The sequence below is a fragment of the Sitophilus oryzae genome, unplaced genomic scaffold (assembly GCF_002938485.1).
Source record: "Sitophilus oryzae breed Bouriz unplaced genomic scaffold, Soryzae_2.0 scaffold_85_pilon_pilon, whole genome shotgun sequence".
Classification (NCBI taxonomy): Eukaryota; Metazoa; Arthropoda; class Insecta; order Coleoptera; family Curculionidae; genus Sitophilus; species Sitophilus oryzae.
The window spans coordinates 1,332,993-1,357,750 of record NW_022147483.1 but is presented as its reverse complement, the minus strand read 5'-3'; the positions used below and the strand labels follow the sequence as shown (position 1 = coordinate 1,357,750).

Here is a 24,758-nt window from a genome sequence, read left to right as displayed (position 1 = left end):
CTCGTATTTATCAACTAATAGCAGTAAATAATTATCTTTAAATTATTATGACGTTAGACGGTAAGGTACGCAGAAATTCGGAACACTACTATCCTGTCCAACGACAAGATCCTTGACAGTGAAAGATGTGTCTGTCATTTTAATTTCACAGTAGTTTATTTTATTTTACAAAGAAATAAGTTGGTACAACTAGAACGCATAGCAGGAAATTAATACATTTAAAATTTGATTGATAAGTGATTACTTCAAAATATTGTGAAAAAAAAACTGTATGAAACTAAAAAAATGTAATCGAGTTATTTTATTAAAAAAATGGTATGTGTTAATACAAAACAAACAAGAACAAAATACCACATACCAAAAAAAATATAAAAAAGAACTATTTTTTATTTTCAAGCTTCAAGAAACTTCCAATTATCAATACAACTTATGTGCAAATAGAAATTTGTAATAAGTAATCCACAGGAATAAATAAAACAACATAATATATAAAAACTATTTTATTAATAATAACACTTACTAAATTTTATATCTTAAAGGTTGATTAATTAACTTTAATCTTAATTTTTGTAAACCATTACTACCTTTTGACATTATTTTTCTACAGTACTAAAATCCATTATTTATCTATTATGTGATGTCGATATTTTACAGCTACTCCAGTACCTAGTATATGTTTAGTACGATCCTTGTAGCATATACGAGATGCACTTATCTACGACGAGATGGTATGCAAACTTTATTGATGGTAACTTTATTGGTGTATAAGACTTCCTGCCTGGGCAGCGAGTATTAACTATAAACTGTGCTCTGGGGGTCTCCAGTAAATTTTACCTCGATTTTTCCTCCACTTGACTTCAAATGACACAAAACACACGTAATAACACGAATCAAAATGCATCAACTTCCAAAACGCAGAATATTTGACATAAGTTGACACAAAATTATAACCTATAATTTGGCAAGACTTTGACAAGCCTCAAAAATCTAAAGGCGAGTTCATACGTATCGGCGTCCGTTTGTCGTTCATCGTTCCGTCAAACCAATAAAATTGAAATATGATCTGTCATTTTTGAAATAAACCAATAAAACTGATTAAAAACAACAAGAGACGACGCATGACGGATTTATATTTAAACCCATCCATAGTTAACTTAAAAAATATTAGAAACTTTTTTTAGTAAAATAAATAGATTGGTATGGGACGTCACCTGCTCTTCTTCTGTCATCGTCTGTCGAAATCGTTGAGTCTATGTTGGTTTGAAAATGGTAGATAATGATAAATAATGAAATAATTCTTAAAATAAATTAATCTTAGTAGTTGTATCTTAGTAGTAGTATTGATGGTTACCGAGTTCTTATTATTAGACATACATATTCAATTAAAAATTAACGGTTTTTGTGCCATCATAACCGAAAGAAACTAATTAAAAAAATTAATTAATAATACACTACGTATTTTCCATTTTTTAAACATAATACACGTCATTTAGTTCAACAATATCTTTTTACTCGTATTTTTATATTTAATATGATCCGAACGACGAAAATATGTATTATATCCCCGACACACTACTATTAAATAATTTCAGCGTTTTTATTATATGAAAAGTATATAATAAATTGAATAAAAACAGGGTAAATTACACAGTTCGGTAAACTATTTGTGCTTGATAAATATACGATATCAACAACAGGGACATGCAACGTGAAAGTTTTATACTAAACAACATTTATTAGGTTGAATAATTGAAGGAATAGTTTTTATTTATACCGCCAAGGGAAATTAGTTAACATTATATGCCGGAAAATAAAAATTGGGTATGGTAATTCGATATGTTTGTTATTATTAAAAAGATTTGTCTTTTTATAAAAAACTTTAGTCGATAAAAATATTTAAGTTTTTTTATTAAAGGCTTAAGTCAGGTTTTTATATATTTTTATGATATATTTTTCAGCAGCAGTTCTTTTTCTCTTAAAAATCCTCCAACCCTTCGCTTATGCCATCGATATATTACATAGTGATCAGATCACACCATTCGCCATTTTTTAACAGACATGTTTTTCTGCTTGTAGTTCTGAAAATTAAACGTTTTATTTTATGTGTTTTTAGTCTCATCTGTATACCTACAATATAAAAAGTTCGTATCAAACGTGTATCATTCAAAATTTAATCTGCGACGCGACACGAGGGGCGATCCAAAGAGATTTGATTTAATTTGTAATGTCAGAGTTATCCTCATAAAAATTAAAATTTCTAAATTATCAGGTGCCCATTGTAACGTTTTTAGTTCGTTACATGTCTTTGATTATGATATATGATGTCTGGGCACAACCCTGTTATTGTTTGGCACAACCCTATTATTGTTTGACACAACCCTGGTATCGCTCTGTGGGAGCGCGCGCTGTCAACATCGCTTCTGTCAATTCTCTGTGATCTAACTTCACTTTTGGTTGGACCGTTTGGCCTCTTAGACGCCATTAGTCCCAGTGTTGAGAAATGGTGGTCATTTAAATCTGGCTGTATTATCTGAATCAGCTGCCATTTCGAAGCTACAGGTAAAGTGAGTTATTTTCCTTTTAGATTCGATATTATTAGTGAATATTTTTAGGGTAGAGTTACGGATGTCCCAACTTGTATTTGTATTTGGCTGGCACGTTGGCGTCCCTTTGCTTTTGTCCTCCAGAATGTCATTTGGAAGAAAGGACAGATTGTTTATTATTTATTGAGCCCTCGGAAGTATTTCGAGGTAGGTTCATTTTGTTTATTAGACGGTGTTTGATTTTAAACAAGAGTTTCGTGTTCTTAGGGTCTTACGGACGGACATTGTCTTACGGACAAGTGTCCAAGGTATGGACTATTTTTCAAGGTCCTAGTAGTGTTCTCTTGTGCCACTATCTTATGGACGGATGTCCCATGGACAAGTGTCCCCAGTAGGATTGATTTGTCTTACACATAGAGTGCCCCAGCGTGGATGTGGCTTGAGCCCCGTGCTGCTTCACCCCCATTTCTAAGCCTGGATCGCCGACAGACAGTACAGAGATGCTAGACCTCCTCGCGCTGCTACTGTTTGAAGCAGGGTTACATAAAAGAACAGCTAAGTGTATATTTAAGTTCTAGTTTTGCATTTAACATCTAAAATGTTTTCAGTCTTAAACAGTAACGTACATTTTAAACAATAGCGTACAGACTATATTTAGTGGTTAGATTATTAAGGATATTTATGTCGATGCAGTAGTAAAAGTGTGATTTAGATTTTAGATTTCATAATATCACGCATTGTAATAGTATTACTTTCTATAGACATTATTATTACGCTATACTAACAGATGAATAACGAGATAGATTCTAGAATCTACAGGTTGCAACACATCTGATTTAACACCGTATAAATTTAACAATTTAAATAAAGTAATGCTACTTTTCCTATATTTTCTATAACGTTACACGCATTGTATTTTCTTTATAGTCTTTTCATAGAACGTATTTAATATTATTTACATATATAGTTTTACTCAACAAGTAACCACTATAATAATTATATTAATTGTACAATGCTATTTACCATCAGAATTCATCATGAATAAATATAGTCATTAGTTTTAAGTATTATACAACTGTGTTTTCTTTCTCTGTACACGCCTGGCGCCCAATATCTATTTTTTTGTTTATTGTTCTTAATTAGTTTTCTTTCCAGTGAAATACCTTATCCACGACTGCTCTCCGATGAAAAGCTGCCGTTCGCAGTGGTAGTTGTTTAAAAAACGCTACACCATATTAGTCGACGCCGTGGTAACCGTGCTTGTTGATTGTTTCCATTTCGACTTTGACAACTCAATTATTGATGTTCAATTTTGTTTTAAACGTTCAGTTTTAGCAAAAAGCAAAAAATAATATTAATGTGGGTGATTCTGATTCTGAAAGTGTCCCTTCGGATACTGAAGGCATTGCGCAATACGTTGTCGATTCCCTACTTCCCGAAAAATCAAGACCAACGTACGAGCAAGCCTATGTAAAACTTGAAGATTGGTGTAAAGGGAAAGGAATCAAGAATAGTAGTAACGAAAAGGTTCTCCTGGCATATTTTGAACATCTTTTAAAACATAGGAAGGCTTCATCAGTTTGGGTATATTATTCCATGCTACGTTCAGTTATATACCTTTTTTTGCTTGTTTCTTATTTTAAAATTTGCGTGTTATTATGATCCCCTGGATCATCCAGTATTATGTTAATAATATCACTAAAAACGTTATGCGAAATAGTAAAATAATAAAAGAAAAAATCCCGTATCCCCAAAAAAAACCTCCACATATTTTACATCGAAGAACTGAACCAAAAAACATAAATTTACCGAATACAAATTGTCAATCGACCACCACCCTTCCAGGATCATCCCCCTCAGAGCTTTGATTACATCGGGGGGATGCAGCCGTAAGGGTTGGGTCACGCGGTGTCGAGAATTAAACGAGTTTTTACCTAGTCCAACCCCTGAATTAGTCAAGCGATTGAAAACGGGGGTCGTATACGAGGGGTATCTTGTCTTGCGGTGTCGTGGGCGGCATTTTGGGGGTTGGAGAGCGGTTACAGATTGGAAAAGAGAGACAGAACGTCGCAGGTATATAGGGGTGGGTTTGGTTCTTAATCAAAAATCGACTGATTTATTGGAAGGGGTGGGGTTTTGACATTTTTTTCTTTTTCGAGCAATGTATCTCGGTTTATTCCGGCAATAAAATCAAATTATTTCTGTGTATTTTTGAATTTCGTTCTTTTAATATTGATGTAGTAGCATGGCGCTTTGACAGGGTATCACAGTAACTTCTTATTAGACCCGAGATATGTGTTTTGCAAGCGACGTATATTTTTATCCATGAAATTTATTACTGAAATTTTGTATGTTTTGCGTAGTATTTTCGTTTTTTTTTCATTTTTTTAAAGAACTTTTTTACACTTGAATTCATTTCGACACAGTGTTACCAGAAATTTTCGAGCGAATTTCTTCAAAGGAGCCTTAAAAACCTCATATTCCTTCAACTTCACAAAAAATCCAGATCTTGTGAAAAATCACCGAATTTTGTGTATTACACCTGTTTTATAATTAGGAGAAAATTTTTAAAAGCTTATTTCTGGTAATATTTGGACACCGGACACTGATGTAGTAAAATAAACTTTTTATTAAAAAATAACACGATCAAAAATGCTGTAATAGATACTCGAAGCAATATTATAAAGTACGTTTCAAAAAATTCATTGCATACAGTGACTGCTTGAACCGAGAACAATTAATCGTGCAAGACGCCACACAGTGGGGTATTTGACACAGATAGTTGATCGAAATTTTTTATGTAGACCTTATATAAATTATTGCTATTTTCAATTAAAGAGGAAATAATATGAACAAAATAAAGAATAATTCGTCGATTCTAAAAAAAAAGAAAGAAAAATCACTGTTCCAGTGTTTTCACGGTCAATGCCACTAATGCCAGTAGTAATATCGCAACTAATACTATTAATGCTACGACTGATCCGCGAGCAATGCCCATACCACTAAAGTCGCTACTAATGCCAAATTGTGCTATATTGCTAATGGCACTAATGCGATCGCTTTGCACACAACAATGCCATCGCAGTTTACACCTCGCATTAGTATATCACTGATTGGCAAATTAGAGGAAACCAAGAATGTTTTTCTCATTTTATCAGCAAAGTCGCAAAAAGTCGCAGTATTTTATTTTACTGTACGAAAGCCCAATGTTTACTAAGTAAAACGTATATAGACAATATGCTGAATTCTTCGAAATGCGCAACTAAATCTCTAAGTATAATAAAAATGTCACAAATTTAATCAAATTTTCTGAATAACTGCCTAACTTTTAGTTGCAAAAAAATCGTTAGTATAGAGAATATCAAAATAAATAATACGTTTTTGTAGAATACATATCTGCAGCTTGCTGAACCATTTTCAAACAAAACAATAATATAAACGTAAAAAGAGCACAAGAACAAAAACAATTTATAATTTTAAACATAAAATTTAGCCATTTACCTCTTATCTGTGAGAAGTAACAACTTTGACGTTTCGTTGAAACAAATGAATGCAACTAAACACACCTATAGATATTTTATTCTGTAAACTTTGCCTATAGCAACGCCAATCATGGCAGACATGATTTATCTTATCATTTATCTTTTTTTGGGAAATCTTAAACACATTTGCTTTTTCGAATTTCGATCACCTTTTTCATGCTAATACCCCACCGTGCGCCATGATTAGCTGACTTATTAGGTATGTTTTCCGTTTCCCTATTTATTTCTTTTGAATTGCGGACTTTTTGACAGCAACGTTGCTTTAAACTGAGGCATCATTAATTAAACACTGTTAAAGTGAAAAAATAGGTGTAGAAAAGGCAATGAATATTCCTACTACATATTTTAACAATTTTGTTGTGCAAAACCGCCAGAAACCTTCATTTTGTCTTCTTTTTGGATAAAAATCCTTCAGTTCTTCATATTGAAGGAAATCCTTCAATTATGGCAACACGGGCTATGCAGTCACGTCATTGCCTTTAGTTGCGACCATTCTCCAACTCCTTAAAATACTTGAACCTGTTTAAGCGAAACTCTCCGTAAACCATTAAAAATGCAAGAAAACCATCTCAATCAAAAACAACGCTGTTTTCTTTGAGGAAAGACGGATTTGAGTTTATCAAAAAAGTTCAAGAAAATGAACAGGTCAAAGTGAAAACCCCTCCAGCTAGTTTTCTAATCGGAAAAACTTGAGATGCAGGGAATATATATGTTTAATTCAAGCCTATGGCTCTACAATAGGAATACTTAATAAAAGAGCTCGCCTGGATTAAGCGATTGCATGGATGGAGCAAGCAGTTTTGTGCCTTGCCTTAAGACAAGCAGGCAAGCGAGTACATGCACGGGCGCTTTTTGGTTTTGATCCCTGGAAAATACAAAGATGATATTAAAAATGCAGGTGGATTAGTTTCTAGGCTTGGATTTGTTGCAGGGGATCAGTGGACGAAAGAATAAAGAATGATTGCGATAAAGTTATTATAGAAAATAATAAAACTTATAGGAATATATATTAAAGAGAATTATCTTCGTGTATTGAAAATGGATCATCAAAGAGGGAACAATTAAGATGGCGCTGCTGTAGCAAAAGCTCTACATTTAAAATAAGCGACAACAATTTTTAGAATAGGAAATAATTAAAAAGAGGTAGATACATTTTGTGATATTTCATTCATGTCTACGACTACTTCAACGGGCTAAAAGTTAGTTCTATTTTCGTGTCCTGCGAAATATCGTCGGACACGTTGAAAGATCGTTTGACATCGATAAAACCGTTTTTTCGGTGCAGCAGGAAAGCGTGTCACAGTGTTAACGCGGCAGGAAGGGTCGGATTCGGTCAGATACCGACGAGAATATGTGTGTTTTCGGCCTTGTTCAACCCCTGTTTTATTTCCTGCTTTCCTGCTGCTCTGTTTTGTTTTTTTTTTATTTTGGGGTCAAATGGTGACTTGGAAATTTTTCAAGTTGTATCAAGCAACAATAATATTTTTAACAATATCCAAGGACTGAGATTTCTATAATATGACAACAGGATGTAGAAGTTTCATTTTTATTTCGATTTTTTCCAAATAATGTTTGAAGTAACGTCAATATTTGGATGAAAATTGTTGTCTGGGAGTTTTTTGACATGAGAAATTTGATTTTGATGTCAATATGACTCCTACTTGTAGAGGGCGCCACCTACAAACTGGTTTGAAGAGTAATAACTTTTCGTCCGTACCTGTATAAAACTACTGTGTAAAAAAATATACATTTACGACGTTTTTTACGTAAAAAAAGTCTCTTGGTAAAAATCGCTACGAGTAATGGTTCTCGAGATATTTGGAATCGAATTTATCAATACCTGACTACTCATCATTGGCATAAATTAAACATGTTGAATAAATAGTTATTAGACTCAAATTATAAATTTTAAATGTTTTTGTGCCTAAAGTTCAGCAGAAACTGTTTTATCATAATTTTTTCGCAGAAAAATTTATGATTAATTTAAAAAAATAAACTATCTATTCATCGTTTTTATTTTTTTTTCAATAATGACATGTAGATATATAATTTCCATTCTAAATAAATCTTGAGAACGGTTGCACGCAGCGATTCTTACCAAGAGACTATTTTTACATAAAAAGTCATGGAGATGTATATTTTTCTACTCAGTAGTTTTATACAGGTACGGACGAAAAGTTATTACTCTTCAAAACAGTTAAAACACATGTAGGTGGCGCCCCCTACAAATAGGAGTCATATTGGCATCAAAAACAAATTTCCCATGTCAAAAAATTCTCCCCGCCACCTATTTTCACCCAAATATTGACGTTACTTCGGAAATTATTTGGAAAAAAAATCGAAATAAAAATGAAACTTCTGCACCCTGTGTCTCCGAAACTAAGCATTTTAGGACGTACATTTATACGAACTTTTTTACTTATTTTTATCTGCAGAATATGCTGCCGAAGTTTCCGGATTACAGTTCGAACCACGCTGTATATTTTTTTGTTTGCCGGAAGTAATTGCTGGGTTTCCAAAAAGCAACCCTCAACGACGAATGATGCACCACTACGAAATTATATGTACGTTCCCAGACAGATCTAAAAACAATTGAGTTTTTAAAGCAAGAAAACATCGAATTGTCGTACCATCCTCCATACAGTCCCGACCTAAGTCCTAACGACTTTTTTACTTTTCCAAAAATCGCTAATCAAAGGTTCCAGACAGGGCCGTATCTAGACCAAAATTTCGGGGGGGGTTTGGCTTGGAGGGGGGTACAAAAGCTGCTAGGAAAAAAGCATAATAAAAAAATCGCTTAAACGATTGACTAACTCTTCGATATCGATATTTATTTCTCTATGTACGCTTGATAGAGCAAGTCCTGTCAATCGCTCCTGACCTGTAGAGTTACGTAGGAAGTCCTTCAATCGTCTTATGCCGCAACCGCACATGCGGCATTTAGCGAACTCCTTAGCGTGATCGGACTTCGCCTTTCCATCCACACATGCGGGCTCTGATAGCAACAACATAGAGACGAGCGCTCGTTCTCGTCGCCGATCGAGTCGCCGAACTCCAACTTCCTCATCCACACACATAGGCATAGGAAATCGGCGAAGCCCCGATCGGAGATCGCCGAATACCGCATGTGCGGTTGCGGCATTAGGGTTGAAAAAGATCTTTCTGGTGTAGCTGTTGACACTGGTAGAGTTGCTAGGATCATTAATAAAATGTATATATTTGGAAATATACACTGGTTACACTCCGATTATCGTTTCGATGGCGTTTTTAGGTCGGTCGACTGCAGGTAGCTGCTTCAATTTTTGCCGCCACAAGTCTAGTTCTGCCGCTAAAGTGTCATAGTTCAAGAATTCTTTGTCTAATAGCAGAACAATAACAAACGTTAATCACGTTAATGACCAGCAAAACACACAACATTCAAAATCTTGTCCTTGTCAAACTTTTGCTGTATTAAACACTTGAATGTTGAAAGTCGAAAATCGAAAATGACATTTGCTTTCAAAGTGGAAAAGTGAGGTTAAGGTGTATAATGTATATTTATCAATGACTAAAGAATACAAGGACAAATAGCACCCGAGACCAAACTGTGACCATTCTTCCAAACAGTACCGTGGCACATATTTTACTTAACATTGCCGCTTGAAGGGATATTTATATTTTTTATATTATATGGGCGTTACATGTTCTTATATTCTTTAGTCATTGATATTCATCCATATTCTTCTTCTTTTTTGTTGTTTCGTTCTTACTTACTTACTTAATGATCATTACTTTTTAAAAATTTTCGGCCATAATTTCGGGGGGGGTTTGAACCCCCAAAACACCCCCCCAGATACGGCCCTGGTTTCAGACACCAGAATAAGCAGTCAGCTTTTTCAAAAACGCAGTTTAACTAACAATCCAACTTAACTACCAATAAGTGAGTGGAATGACTTTTCAGAACTGGTTTCTCTTCGTAGAGAATAAGTTATCTATTGTTTTTTTTCGTACTTGCACGCCTAATGTGAGTCACTCAATATTTTCAACTAATCTCAATTTTGTGACTGCCTCCATTTTTCCCTCCCTCATTCCAGAACAAAAATTAAAACACAACTCGGAACGCTGCTCTAAAAGCCAGTGGCGCAACATCCGCTTCCTGTTTGATTTAATTAGGCAACCCACCAGCGACGAATCCGTCCGCATTACACTCGTTTATTACCGAACACGAACAACGTTTCGAACTGCCTCACACCTCCCGTCCTCAGTCTCAAACACCTCACTCTTCCCCTCCTCCATCTCTCTCGCGTTATTTTTTATTTTTTTTTCGCTCCCCTCAATGCTTTGGGTAATTAAATAACCGGCGGTACTTTCCCCAAACCTCCGAAAATTCTCTTTTTTAATATTTTTTTGTGTGTGTCGTTCCGTTCTTTTGCTCTTCGCGTCTGTCGGAAAAAATTGCTGCTCGCTATATACGGGCTACGTATTAATAATTTGCATTTTTTTCCGAATTAAAAAAAAAACGAGTAAAATCAACGGAATCGTCATCCATTAGGGTGATTAGGGGGGTGGTGGGGGTGGAAGTGGGGGAGACGGGGGGTAGATAGAGTTCGCGATGGAGGTGGTAGATATAAATTAGTAAAATGGAGTGTGTGTATGTGTGTTGCCTTTATTATTATTTTCGTTGTATTGTGTATCTGTGTTCTGTTATTTTTGTCTGAAGTTTTCAAAATATTTTTTTTTTCTATTAAAAATATTTATACTTGTTTTTGAAGGTTTATATTTGATTAATCACGATCCTGCTTAAAGCGCTTGACGTAAAAAGCTGATTTTTGGAAAACGGATTGACTTTAGGGTGTAGAGGTTCGATAAGAAGAGATTTTTTGAAACTGGAATTCTAAGGGGGTGAAACCACCCCTCAAATATTAGAATATTTTTTATTTAAAAACTGGAAAAACTCTTAAACACGTACCTATATTTTATTTTGTTGTTTTACATATTTTAAGATTTTTTAAAAATTTATACAGGTTGTTTCATAAAATATGACCATTGAGTAATCACGATTCTGCTTAAATTGCTTGACGTTTAAAGCTGATTTTTGGCAAACGGATTGACTGTGGGGTGTAGAGGTTCGATAAGGAGGGGTTTCTCGAATCTCAAATTCCAAGAGGGTGAAAACGCCCCTCAAATATTACGATATTTGCTATTTAAAAAACGGTTAGTCTTTCGGGAAAACGCTTGGACACGCATAATTTATTTTGTTTTTTTACATATTTTGAAATTTTTTAAAAAATCATACATGGTGTTCCAAATTCCAACGAGGTGAAACTACCCCTCAAATATTACCAAGTGATATAATAATATCGCCATATTGTTTTTTCTCATGCTGACATAAATGTGAGAAAATTTTATCCAGTTTGTATGTTAATGGAAATTCTTGCTTTACTTTATGATCACCATTACAAATGATTAATTCGACGCGAACGAAGTCGCGGGTACACGCTAGTATAATAAATTAATGGTCAAATAGTATTGCATAAATTTAATTAATTTTTTTTCTTTCATTTTTTAGTCAATACACAAAGAAAAATAATTTCTTTTGTCTGGTCCTTCTCCTCATTCTTTTTTACCCTTTTTCCGCATTTAAACGGGCAATTATTCAAATAGTCTCCGCCGCGATACCATCGAACGCCGGTGCGTGCGGTAGTACCATCTCTCAATCGTCCCGACTCGCCGTGTCATTTGCATCTTTATTAAGCCCCGGGCAGTACGCAGCTTAGTACCTCTCGGTGGGAGCAGCCACGGCGATCTCATTCCGCCAATAAAACCACTTTCTCCCAGACGCACACGCTACGCCATTGGTCGAAAAATTACCTAGTACCGAAAAAAAATTGGCGGCGCATCAGCGCGTCGATATTACGGGGTGGTACGACCGCAGTGAGGGGGAGCTAGATTATGCGAGATACATTCCCGAGACGGGCAATTTCGAGTAATTACGATATATTCAAATCGTTTCTGCATTTGTATAATCTTTGTTCTCGTGCGCCGGCGAAGATGGTACCATTTCTCGAAATGAAACGTTTTCCGAGGCAGTTTTAATGGGTTCCGATGGTTTAATAAAAGAAATTATGCCGGGCAAAGTATATAAGAGATGGAAGGGTTTTTAGCTTTCGTAACTTGAGGGTGTGCAGACGTGTATGGTCTATGGTAATGCGTGGTAATCGGAGGTAGAATAATGACAGAGCGGGTTATAAAGTTAGATATAAGATGTACAAAGAGGAACAAAGGAATTTTAAACATATCGAAACTGGAGAAAAACTTATAGACAGTTGGAGGCTTCTCTCAATACCTCAATTCAAAAAAGAAATATTGTGTGCACTATGTGCGCATTTTTGAATCTATATCTCTGACTACGACTACTACCTAACTGCTATTAACCAACAATTTGTTTTGTGTGGTCTGTGGTCTGTGGTCTGTGGTCTGTTTTTGTTTAAATATTTTGATCATTATTCATGTTGGGGATTTATTTTTAAATTAATGTTAATCGTTAGGCAACCAGTAAACCAAGGAATATGTATTTTCTTTTTTTCAACCGATTTATTCTCAAAACCTGAAACATCTATAAATAAAAAGTCGCACAGGTCACTAATTACTATAATAAACTTTACCCTTAGAATTACTTCTATTACAATTAATCTCCATTGGTATACTTTTCCATGACAAATAATCAACTTTCCAACAGTTTTTAAATGATGTAATACTTCTTCATGATGCAAAAATCTTTTCGTTAGCGCACAAAGGACAAACGATATGTTGGATTTTCAGATTAGTTACTTGGATCCTCATGTTCATTCAAAGACGATGTACATGAACATTATTTACCACAAACGTCGCAAACTAAAAACCTAGTCTAAACGTTCTCTAACCCAGTGTGAGTACATAGACACCAATTTTCATACAAATATTGACGTTATTTCAGAAATAATTTGGAAAAAATCGAAATAAAAATGAAACTTCTATACCCTGTATCTCTGAAACTAAGTATTTTAGGACATACATTTATACGAACTTTTTTACTTATTTTTATCTGCTGCCGAAGTTTGCGGAATACAGTTCGGACCACCCTGTATATAGAGATCATTGGAGGCAGCAAAGAAGCCATCGGCAAACCATCATCTTGAACATAAACTTTTAACTATTTTAGGGTTGTAAACAATAGGTACAATGCTTCTGGTCAGAGGATAACAAAACTGCTTATACATACCCTACCTAGAATTTCTTCTATAGCAGTTAGTCAGTGGTAACTTGAAAGAACCAAAAACTTTTTTTTTCGGAAAATTTCCAAAAAAAACTTTTTATTTTTTCGTCCCCGCCCATCATCGATGTCCGACGCTTTCGTTTGGCCAGGCCCGTTCGCCAATTGGCGTTATTTTCGGCAGCGCCGCGACGCTCAGCGCGAAAAACTAGGCCGGCCCGCATTAAATATATTATGTAGTGTTTTATATCGCCCGTCCAGGCATTAAACGCCTGCAATGCCTCGCAATATGCCCCGCTATGTACCACATACAATGCCCCGGCACGTATACTATATGAATGAAAGAGAGCAATAAACATGTAAAATGCGCCGAAAAAGATTTAAATATTTTGATAGAATTAATTGGTTGGGAGAATGTGTGTGGGTGCGTGTGCGTGGAGAGCAGCGGTAAAAAGAGAACGAGGGGGGTGAGGTGGGGTGAAGGGGAGGATTCGAAGCTCCGCCTTTTGTTTATTTGTTTATATCGCCGGCCACGTGTCTTTTTGTTTTTTCGTTTTTCCTCGGCTGGTAGCTGTTATATATTTGCTAATAATAATCAAAGTAATGATTAGGTAAGAGATGTAGAGATGTGGATTGTATGGGAGGGGATCTATTGTATCCCTTTTCCTTGAGTTATAACTCATCATACAATCTCAGGGCTTTGTTGAATGCCAGTATTCGAGACGGTGTTATAGAGATTAGTTCTTCTTTTCAGATATTAGTCCTACCAAAGTTTATGACACGAATGGTTGTCGTCTCGGCGCACTCAGTGATGAGTTGTTCTGGTGTTTCCCATTTTCCCCACAGAATCTGCATTCGCCGTTGTTTCTTAGCTTCAATCTACTGAAGTGTTCATTGTGGAGACCATCAGTGTCCTGTTGTAAACCCCGTGATAGTTTTAAGATTGTTCTTACTTAAATCAAGGAGAATCTTTGATTTTCTCGTCATAATCCTGAGAAATATCTTCGAGTGTCTTAGACCGTTGGAGGATTCCTATTCCAAGTTCCAGGAGTCTTCCAGATTCTTTAGTTCCGCTTTAAGTTTTTATCTCCTTTCTTTTTCTTTAAACGACTTGGCTTAGCATTACTCCATTTATTACAGTTGAGGGTTGGAACCTTTGGTGTTACAACAGCAAAATAAAACACTAATTTACCACAAACACTCCATTTATGTCGATAAACATGAAACAAAATATATTTTTCCAGCATCATCATAAACATATAACGACAGATCTGAAAAAATATATATTTATTTATTCCTTATTTTTGACGAATTCGTACGTATTTCCCCCCATATACATACAGCACCCAATAACCCGCATTTTCCCTACCCCCGGGCTATTATTTTCGCAATTTTCCTGATCGAATTGAAAATTTTTTCCACAGCTCGTCGCAAAATACACTCACACTCCCCCATATCCCCCCCATTTCGCGTCTCTTTTTTAGATTTCTATATCTCCCCCCATCCCCCACTCACTTTATTTTTCGTTTGCCGCCGCGCAGCCATATTCAAAAATAAACGAAGCGACACCGAATAGCCTCCCCTACACCCCTTTCCTCTAAAACTCCCCCTTGGCGGTGTTCGACTGCTAATTTATTTTAAAATTAGTCCGAATGGCGTGTACAGGGTGTCCCATTGAATAAAAATACCAAGGAAGGTAGATATATATCATAGTATAAGGAAACTAGTACCTTTACTCCTTGTCAAGTCCTTTGTTCTTTTTCTGTCACTTTAAATGACCTTGTTCGCGCGTCCCGTGCCCACTGACATAGCTGTATAGTCGTGGTCTATAACTAGGCAAAGTATAGTCGTAGCACTCGCCATAGTTTCACAGAGATGTATTTGCGTCAACCACAGGGAATTGCTGAGCATCCTTGAAAGAAGAGGCCTGGATACCCAAGACCTGAAAATTATCCAAAAGCTATACGAGCAACAAGTAGCGACAGTAAAACTACAGGACACTGAAACAACAGCAATACCTGGCGTTTAGTTAGGCAAGGATGCGTATTGAGCCCTATGCTCTTCAATATGTACTCCGAACTAATATTTCGAAATGCGCTTGAGGGATCAGAAGACGGCAAAAAAGTGAATGGCAGGCCGATTAACAACATGAGATATGCTGATGATACCGTCGTTATTGCAGACACCACTGAGGGCCTGCAAAGACTTCTTGATAGACTGTCCTCGGTGGGCGACTCAATGGGTCTCAAGATAAATACAAACAAAACAAAAGTCATGGTGATAAATAGAGATGCAAGACAGGCAACGGAGGTAGTCGTAGGTGGGACACCAATAGCAAGAGTCTCAAAGTTTAGATATTTGGGCAGTTGGATTAGTGAAGATCTAAACCCAGACATTGAGATCAGAGCTCGAATTGAGATGGCTAGATCAAACTTCCTAAAATTGCGGAACCTACTGTGCGATAAACGTCTCAACATCCATATAAAAGACAACTTCGTCAAGTGCTACGTACTTTCCACACTTCTCTACGGGGTTGAGTCGTGGACACTCAAAGTAAGCGCAATGAATAAGTTGGAAGCATTTGAGATGTGGGTATATCGCAGAATGCTGAGAATACAATGGACGACCGTGTCTCGAATGAACGAGTTCTAAACCAAATGAACAAGGACCGAGAACTCCTCGACATAATAAAAAAGAGGAAAGCAGCCTATTTGGGCCATATCATGAGACAGAGCAAATATGAATTCCTTCAGCTCATCATCGAGGTTAAAATTGAGGGAAAGCGCGGACCCGGACGATGGCAATGCTCCTGGCTGAAGAACATCAGAGATTGGACAGGCCTGGACTCACATACTTTGCTGAGAAGAGCGAAAAATAGAGAGGAATTTGCCATGGTTGTTGCCGATCTTCACTGAATGGAGAAGGCACTTTAAGAAGAGAAGAAGAAGTATTTAGGAAAATATGAGTTCAAAATAAAATAAAATAAAAAAATTTGATCGAGTAAAAACTTGCTTGAAAACAGAATATTTTCACAGTTCGTGTAAGTAACAATTCTTCTGTATCTGAAAATCCTCTGATGGGAAGAAATGCAAAAAAAATATATAATGACAAATTTTTATATTATTATCTATTTCAAAGATTTTCTACAACTTTTTTTTAAAATTTAAAACAAGTTTAATTTTAACATGTGTTTATTTTGTAGTAATATATTGGTTAGGTGATTTTCAATGGATAACTAATACATTGAACAACACATTGTACTAAATAATAAAATAACATATTTAAACTTCAATAATTGCTAATAAACATTACACAGAAATTTCAAAAGAGAAAAGAAGCAAGAACAATGAGAAATAGCATCACCACTTTCTCACGTAATAAAAGAAATTTTTTTTAGTTATTGTTCAACACGTGCTTTGATTAAGGCTTGATTAAGGTTTGCAGAACTTCAGCATTTGCCATACAATAGCGAGCAATTTGTTACAATGATTTTGTTGATGTTTGACCATCAAAATCTTAAAAATAAAGATATACAAATAGTTGTCTAAAATGTGCTAGAATACGGATATAGTATAATCCTTTATCTTTAATTTCCTTCTTCATTTGTGTAAAAATACCTTGCCAGTTTTACATAAAACGTTAAATGCCGAACGCTTATTTTGCTACTTTTTCGGACTAGTAGTAGTTTTAGTATAGTTAAAATATTTGGACTTTTTTATAGACACCCTGTATAATTTTCTTGAAGTACTTCGGACAGCCCTGTATACGGTCGTCGTGTGGCGCGCGGTTTATTTTTTTATTTCGCTCAACTGCCTCCCCACCCTCGAAAGCCACCCCTGCCGCCACGGCCTGCCACTATTTTTTCTACGTTGATTTTTGTTTATTTCGCCGTTGGAGTTTCATATTTGGGCGGAGTCCGTCGATGATCGTCACGTGCTCCGTGCACGGCCTGCTCCGATGCGTTTTTATTTCGTTTTTTGTTTCGTTTCGTTGTTGCTCTATACTATTTTTTTTTCTATTTATTTGTTTCGCTATTCCTATTTCCATTTTTTTCCGAGGCGGGCGCGCGTTATTCATTTTCCGATAACAATTTCAGAAAACAACAACAATTATTGTTCGAACGTTCGGACGGATCTCTCTACCTTTTTCAGTCGGATGGGAAAACTAAACAAAAAACTTTCCGCCTAAAACAGCAATACATATTGTGCTTGTGAACAATTTTTGCCGAATTTTTATGTCAGTTTTTTTTCGATCATTATGTCCAGTCTACACATAACGTAATTTTATCTGTCAGGTTCCAACTGTCTGAAGTAGAGTTTCCCACGAAGACTGTCAAAATTCTCGTTTTTTTCTAAAAATTCCCACGAGTTCTCAAATCCAATACCGGGTGCGTCTCAAAAGTGGCTCACCCTATTTATACTATAACTTTTTAATTTTTTCAGATAAAAAAACGAGATATGGTACGTTAGTATATGACATAAATTAGGATTGATTGACGTATTCAATTATTTTTGGTCATTTCGTGTTTCACCAGAAATGACTACAACTTTTGATTTTTAAATGGCACTCTCGGTATTTTTTTACTTTATTCGATAGAAAATGACATTCTGAATAGAATGACATATCATATGTATGTAACTTTTGATATTTTTTTTTGATAAACAAATCGTATTTTAAATTTCAATTTAGAGTGTCATGGCTGCGTTTAAAACACTAATTTTTAATCAAGGAGCCTTGGAAAAATAGATTTAATTTTTAATCATATCTCCATTTTTTCAAATGGAACGAGGGTGGTTCATTAGCATATTTGGAAAAAGCATTTTTTTACGAATAATTTGATACCACACACTTGGTATTTCGAGTCAAATTTTCGTTAAGAACCGCAAGTTATAATTTCAAATAAACTAAATGTCAAAAACTTAAAAATTCTATATAAAATCACTATAATAAACTCGATACTGTACCAACCTTGATGTGTACCAATATTCTCTGTTTGTGTGCTAGAAAGTAAATTTTCATGCATATTTTCATCGATTGGTTTGTAGCTTCTGAATAACGGTCTAGGTAAAGCATCTAGCTGATTTCCAGCTCAGAATTAGAATTATTAGAGCTAGTAACTCGCAGTTTCATTGGAGAATCCTGTCATATTTATTTCAAACCAATAATCAACGAGAATATTCGTATCATTTAATAAAATTACTGTAATTCAGAATTCAGTATAAATAATGAATAATAAACAAAACATTTAAACAAAAACAGAACACAGACCACACAAAACAAATTGTTGGTTAGTAATAGCAAAGCCAGAGATAAAGATGTAGTAGTATTTGGGTTTAATGGCCACAGTTGCCAGGGCTATCCGGCCGGGTGATAGAATTATCGTTTTTTAATAAAAGTTAAAGAAAAAATATAAAATTAAAAAGCTAGAATAATATATACTCTAAAATATTTTTGAAGTTTATAAAAAGCTTTCATAAAAAAATATATATCCTTCAATTTAATAGCTGTTAGTAAGAAGTCTCACTCCAAAAATGTTTTTTTTTAAATTTACACACTTTGATTTGATGATTGACTCGCATTCTGATCCGATTCAATACCTACGACTCTTTTTTATGACTCCTTCGTTAAAATTTAATGGGTTCGTGCTGGCCACGATTCAATTGAATAAACCTTATTTTAAGCGATGATTCGAATATCACGATTCATTTTTAATCTTTGCCCACCTTAGTGTGGTTCTTTCTACTTGCGCGTTTTTAACTGCACGGTTAGAAGCGAGCGAAATAACCGAAGTGTGCGGAGACCTTTAGAGAAACAAAATGCCACATTTTATTGTCCGATACACAAAACCCGATAATGTTATACAGAGCGAGCGAAAAAAAAGAACGAAGCATAATCATACGGCAATAAATTACTGCTGGTAATTGGAGAAAAGAAAAATTTTGTGCAAATTTTATTTTTCGATAATTGCGAATAATTAAAAGCGTGGCGAGTCCGAACTGTGCATGGGCTCCTTCCCGTATCTCGTAATTATAACATATAAATCTAAAAACCGGATCCTAATTATATATTATAAAGGGCTCGAGACGTGCGGGATTTTAATTATTTAATTGTTTTATAATTCGGATTCGATGGAGAACCAGCTCGGCTTTTTATATTCTTTTCAGATTTAAAACGTAAAACATTCCGGATACTTTTCTCGATGCGTATTATTTCTTGCCTTTTTTCGAATAATTAAAATTAATTTCTTTACTTATTCTAACCATAATTACAGTGGTTTTCAAATAAAATCTTTTTCTCGAGGTCTGGCACCATTCCTCGCTGCTTTTTTCTTCTAGCACTCATCATTTTCAGCTTATTCAACCATTTCCAATTATAGTGTAGCCTCCCTCACATATTTATAGATACTCTCTTTGTAGTTGGGTCAGGTCAGGGGCTTGGAACACCCTCAAAAAGAAAATTCCACTTCTCCAACTCCCAACATACCAAGAATTTACAACTTTGAGAAACACCTCACTGTAGTATTGAGTAATAAAAAGGATTGGGAAGAAAGAAACGCTTACTCAGCATATAAAAGACCATACCATCACGTGGTATACTGATGCTAACCCTGCCCAACAACAAAACTAACAAAAAAACAAATTTTAAAAAGTTTTAAAACCGGTAACTCTAAAACTATGCATTTCCATACCCATGTTTATAGGCACTTTTTTTCATATTTTTTTTACGAAGAATCAATGTGTACTTTGTAGCGTTTTTTAAACAACCACCACTGCGAACGGCAGCTTTTCATCGGAGAGCAGTCGTGGATAAGGTATTTCACTGGAAAGAAAACTAATTAATAACAATAAACAAAAAAATAGATATTGGGCGCCAGGCATGTACAGAGAAAGAAAACACAGTTGTATATTACTTAAAACTAATGACTATATTCATTCTGATGTTCGTTGCTGATACATGACATTGTAGAGTTCTAGTGAATATGTAGTGGTTATATGTCAAAGAAAGTGGTGGTAAGAGTTGTACTAAATATCTATGAAAACAACTATGATAAAATACAAGACATGTAAAGTTTAAGAGAATATATGAAATGTAGCATTACTTTAATTAATTTGATATATTTTATATGATGTTAGTGCAATAATAATATCTATAAAAAAGTAATACTATTACAAGACATAATGCAATGAAACCTAAGATCTAAATTATATTTTAACTACTAAATCGACATGAATGTTCTTAACAATCTAACCACTCAACATAGTCTATACGATATTATTTAAGATGTACGTTATTGTTTAAGACTGTAAATGTTTTAAATGTTAAATGCAAAACTATAACTTAAATCTACACTTAGCTGTTCTTTATGCAATCCTGCTTAAAACAGTAACATCGTGAGGTGGTCTCGCATTTCTCTGTACTCAGCCATTCAACACAACCAAAGGGGCCAGAATGAGGACACCATGACTTTATACACCCGTAACTAATTAGCTTATAGCTGGGAACGAGGCAGCATGGGACTCAAGCTACATCCACGCTGTGGCACTTATATGTAGGAAAAAAATCATTCTTACTGGGGACACTCGTCCACAGGACATCTGTACATAAGATAATGTCTGTACATAAGACACTATCCGTACCTTGGAAATAGTCCGTACCTTGGACCCTCGAAATACTTCCGAGGGCTCAATAAATAATAAACAACGTGTCCGTTCTTCCATGTGACATTCTGGAGGACAAAAGAAAAGGGACGCCAACGTGCCAGCAAAATACAATTACAAGTTAGGTTGGGACATCCGCAACTCTACCCTGTAGCCTCGAAATAGCAGCTGATTCAAATTATACAGCAAGACTTAAATAATCACCATTTCCAAAAGCTGGGATACAACAGAGCGTCAAAACAAAGTGAGGTTAAGCACGGAGAGAGTTGACAGAAGCGACGTTGACAGCGCGCGCCTCCACAGAATAGTAACAGGGTTGTGTCGAACGATAACAGGGTTGGCGACTAGGGAACGTAAAAATTGCGCGTCAAATAAACTATCCGGCCTGAACGAGAGGGAATCCGGTGATGATAGGCCAGACATCATATATTATATTTAAAAAAGACATGTAACGAACTAAAAACGTTACAACTTATTTAAAACTTTCGCAAGTTAATGTATTAAAATTTTTTTAAAGTTGCTATTAGACGTGGATCACGGTAAATTAACAAAATTGCGTTTATCTCATCAAGGAGGCCGAAATCGACAAAATATCAAGAGACAACTTTTAATCGGCATTAAACTGCTTATACTTTTTCGCTAGCAAGAGTGTGATAACCCATATGCCGTAAAATATGTCGTAACATATGTCGATTATATGTTATAATTATACATAACGATTCCTTACCACGTTAATGTTTTTTACACTTAATATCACCTCTTTATTCATAATTTCTCCATTCTCCCTGTCTCTAATTCAAAAATAATAAACTTTTTTCCTATACAGACCAAACAAAAATTCTATTATTTTTTGTAAAAGCTCTCTACATCATAATCAAATACAAATTCCAAATTAATTATGAACTACTTTACTTTACTTTACTGCTCGTTCGTTTCCGTGTCATTAATAAAAATGACAAAGCGAACAGTCCAATATAGCCTTATTTTATTTCCCCTTCACCCCCCCTGACCCCCTCTTTGATCCCCAGCGATGGCAACAAACGTTTTTATTATAAACTGCATTAAAATACGAAACTATTAAAGAATAATTGATTAGCTTATAATGTATTTACCGCGAGTGCTGTTTGAACAGAAGCCCGGGGCTGTCCCGCGTCGATGTTATGATGATTAACGATCAATTAAAATATAATTCGAAACGTTGCGGCGTCGGCCATATTTACTTTTGGTCCTTGCGAGCCGCCGCCGTCTATATTTGTTTGTCACGCGAGACGAGTGTTTTAGTTAAAGTGACCAGACAGTGTCCGTCATTATGACGGACAGTCCGTTATTCAGACGCACTGTCTCTCCTCAAGATTTGTCCATCAAAAGTTCCGTCATTCAATATTTTGTCATTCAAAGTATGTATGTATGTATGTATGTCATTGAAAATTATGTTGCCTTAGAGAAAATTAAGGACTGGAAACAAAATGATACTAAACTAGTTATAAAGAAAATGGTGAATATAATCAATCACGGCGGGTCTCTATCAATTTCAGGAAACGTGGGAACTAATTTTTATAACACGGGCTTATATTTATCGTACTATCCAGAAATGTTTCACGAAATATTTCTGGAAATATTTCGGGGATAGTGTAGCGGTTTACAATAGTAAAGTTTGTCTATTTATACTTTTTTTCAATCATCAATACTTCCTCTTCTTCTTAAGGTGTCGTGCAGATTCCTGCGTAGGCGTTCATCTTTTTCTTCCTCATCAGATGGTTCTGTTAACTGCCGCGACTTGGAGTGCTTGGAAGTCCTGTATGCCTGTCCAATGACGTATATTTCTCAGCCAGGATAGCTTCGTCCTTCGTCCTATCCCCCTTTTGCCCCCCCTCTATTTTACCCTGGAGAATCAGACGCTGAAAGTGATAGCGTTCTCCACGTAGTATGTGTCCCAAATAGGCTATTTTCCTCTTCTTGATGATTTCGAAGAGTTCACGTTGTTCCAGACCAGCTCTTCTGAGAATGTCTTCATTCCTAACACGGTCGACCCAGGGCACTCTTAGCATTCGTCGTAGGGTCCACATTTCGAAGGCTTCAATTCGGTTTATTGTTGCTACCTTCAGTATCCATGCTTCCACACCATATAACAAAACGGACCAGACATAGCACTTCACCATTCTGTATCTAAGGCCGAAGTTCAAATTCCTATCTGTGAGAAATCTTCGCAGTCTCAGAAAAGTAGATCTTGCTTGTTCGATCCTGCATTTGATCTCCTGATCCGGATCCCACGTTTCGTTAACCATGCTCCCAAATATTTAAATTGTGTGACCTGCTTGATGACCTCTCCATTTAAGTAAATTCTGGGGTCCGGAATATTGTTTCTGCTAACAGCCATAAATTTAGTTTTTGTAGTATTTATGTTTAAACCCAGTCTTTGACTTTCACTGTTTTTAGAAGGATTTGGAGATCATTTGCATTGTCTGCCAATATCACTGTGTCATCCGCATATCGGATATTATTAATTGGAATGCCATTTATTTTCAAACCAATGAGACTATCGGAGATTGACTCAGTGAATGCTCTTTCCACATATAAATTGAACAACATTGGAGACAGAATACACCCTTGCCTTACCCCCTTTTTTATTTCAAAATCTTCTGTTACTCCTACGCTATGTATACGAATTTCAGCTTTTTGGTTCCAATACAAATTACTGATGAGCCTTATATCTTTTCCATCAAGTCCCAAGTTTCTGAGGTATGATATAAGGAGGTTATGTTTAACGTTATCGTACGCCTTTTCATAGTCTATAAAGCACATGAAGACATCTTTTCTCTGATCTTGGCAATTCTGTACTAAAGTTTGAAGACTGAATATGGCTTCTCTAGTACCAAAGCCGTTCTTAAGTCCAAACTGACTTTCTCCACTTACTTCCTCAGTACCCGTAAAAAGAGCTTAAGAAAGTGGCTCATTAGACTAATAAGACGATACTCTTTACATGAAGTTGCGTTACTTGACTTGGGCAGCGTGATAAACGTAGAACGAAGCCAGTCTTCAGGGATGTGACCGGTGTCATAGATGTTATTGAAAAGCTGTACTATAGTTTTTAAGTTTTGTTCATTAATTAAGTGGAACGTTTCCGAATACATATCATCAGGCCCTGGAGTTTTGTCGTTTTTCATTAATCTAATCTTTCATCCTGATGGCATGGGCATCTCAGTTGCAGGGTTTTCTGATCTTTCGTCGTTGAAAAGATTAATGGTATAATTTCTCCAAGTTTGCAATAGTTCTTCTGTTTCCTCAATACTTCCTCTTGTTGTTATAATTTAATAGCCGAATTAAAAAAATGGAAGACCTCTTCTGGGTGGTACCAATTCCGAAGCGGTACCATTGCCGATGACGGTACCGCCGCCGCGCGGTCACGACGCAACCGTCACCCGATGGCCGCGCCGTTCAATTTCCGTTCACGAATTTGATGTTGGATTTTTGTTAAATGCCATTGTTCCATTAGAAACGGGAGCTCACGAACAACGGCCCGTGTAGAGGTACCCAGAGGTAGTACTGCTCGTTCGGGTCCTTCCTCACTGCGTCCCCCCGCGTCACGAACTAACTTATGAATAATTTACAAATAGAATAGTTTCTTACGTCGATAGGTCTTTTATATTATTTTCCTTTGAAGGAATTATTGATATATATTTACCGTTTTTTAATTTTTTTTAACGATTGGAAACAAACTCGGCACGTGGATAGAGGTACCCGAATGGAGTCCTCAGACGGACATTTTAATACAAATTTTGTGAAA

At 35.7% G+C, this 24,758-nt stretch overlaps 1 protein-coding gene across 6 annotated transcripts in view; it reads left to right on the top strand.

The window, feature by feature from the left end:
- The window catches only part of LOC115890223 (protein bric-a-brac 1-like), a 506,239-nt gene that overhangs the window by 21,556 nt on the left and 459,925 nt on the right, over positions 1–24,758 (top strand). The gene's annotated exons all lie outside the window — the stretch shown is intronic.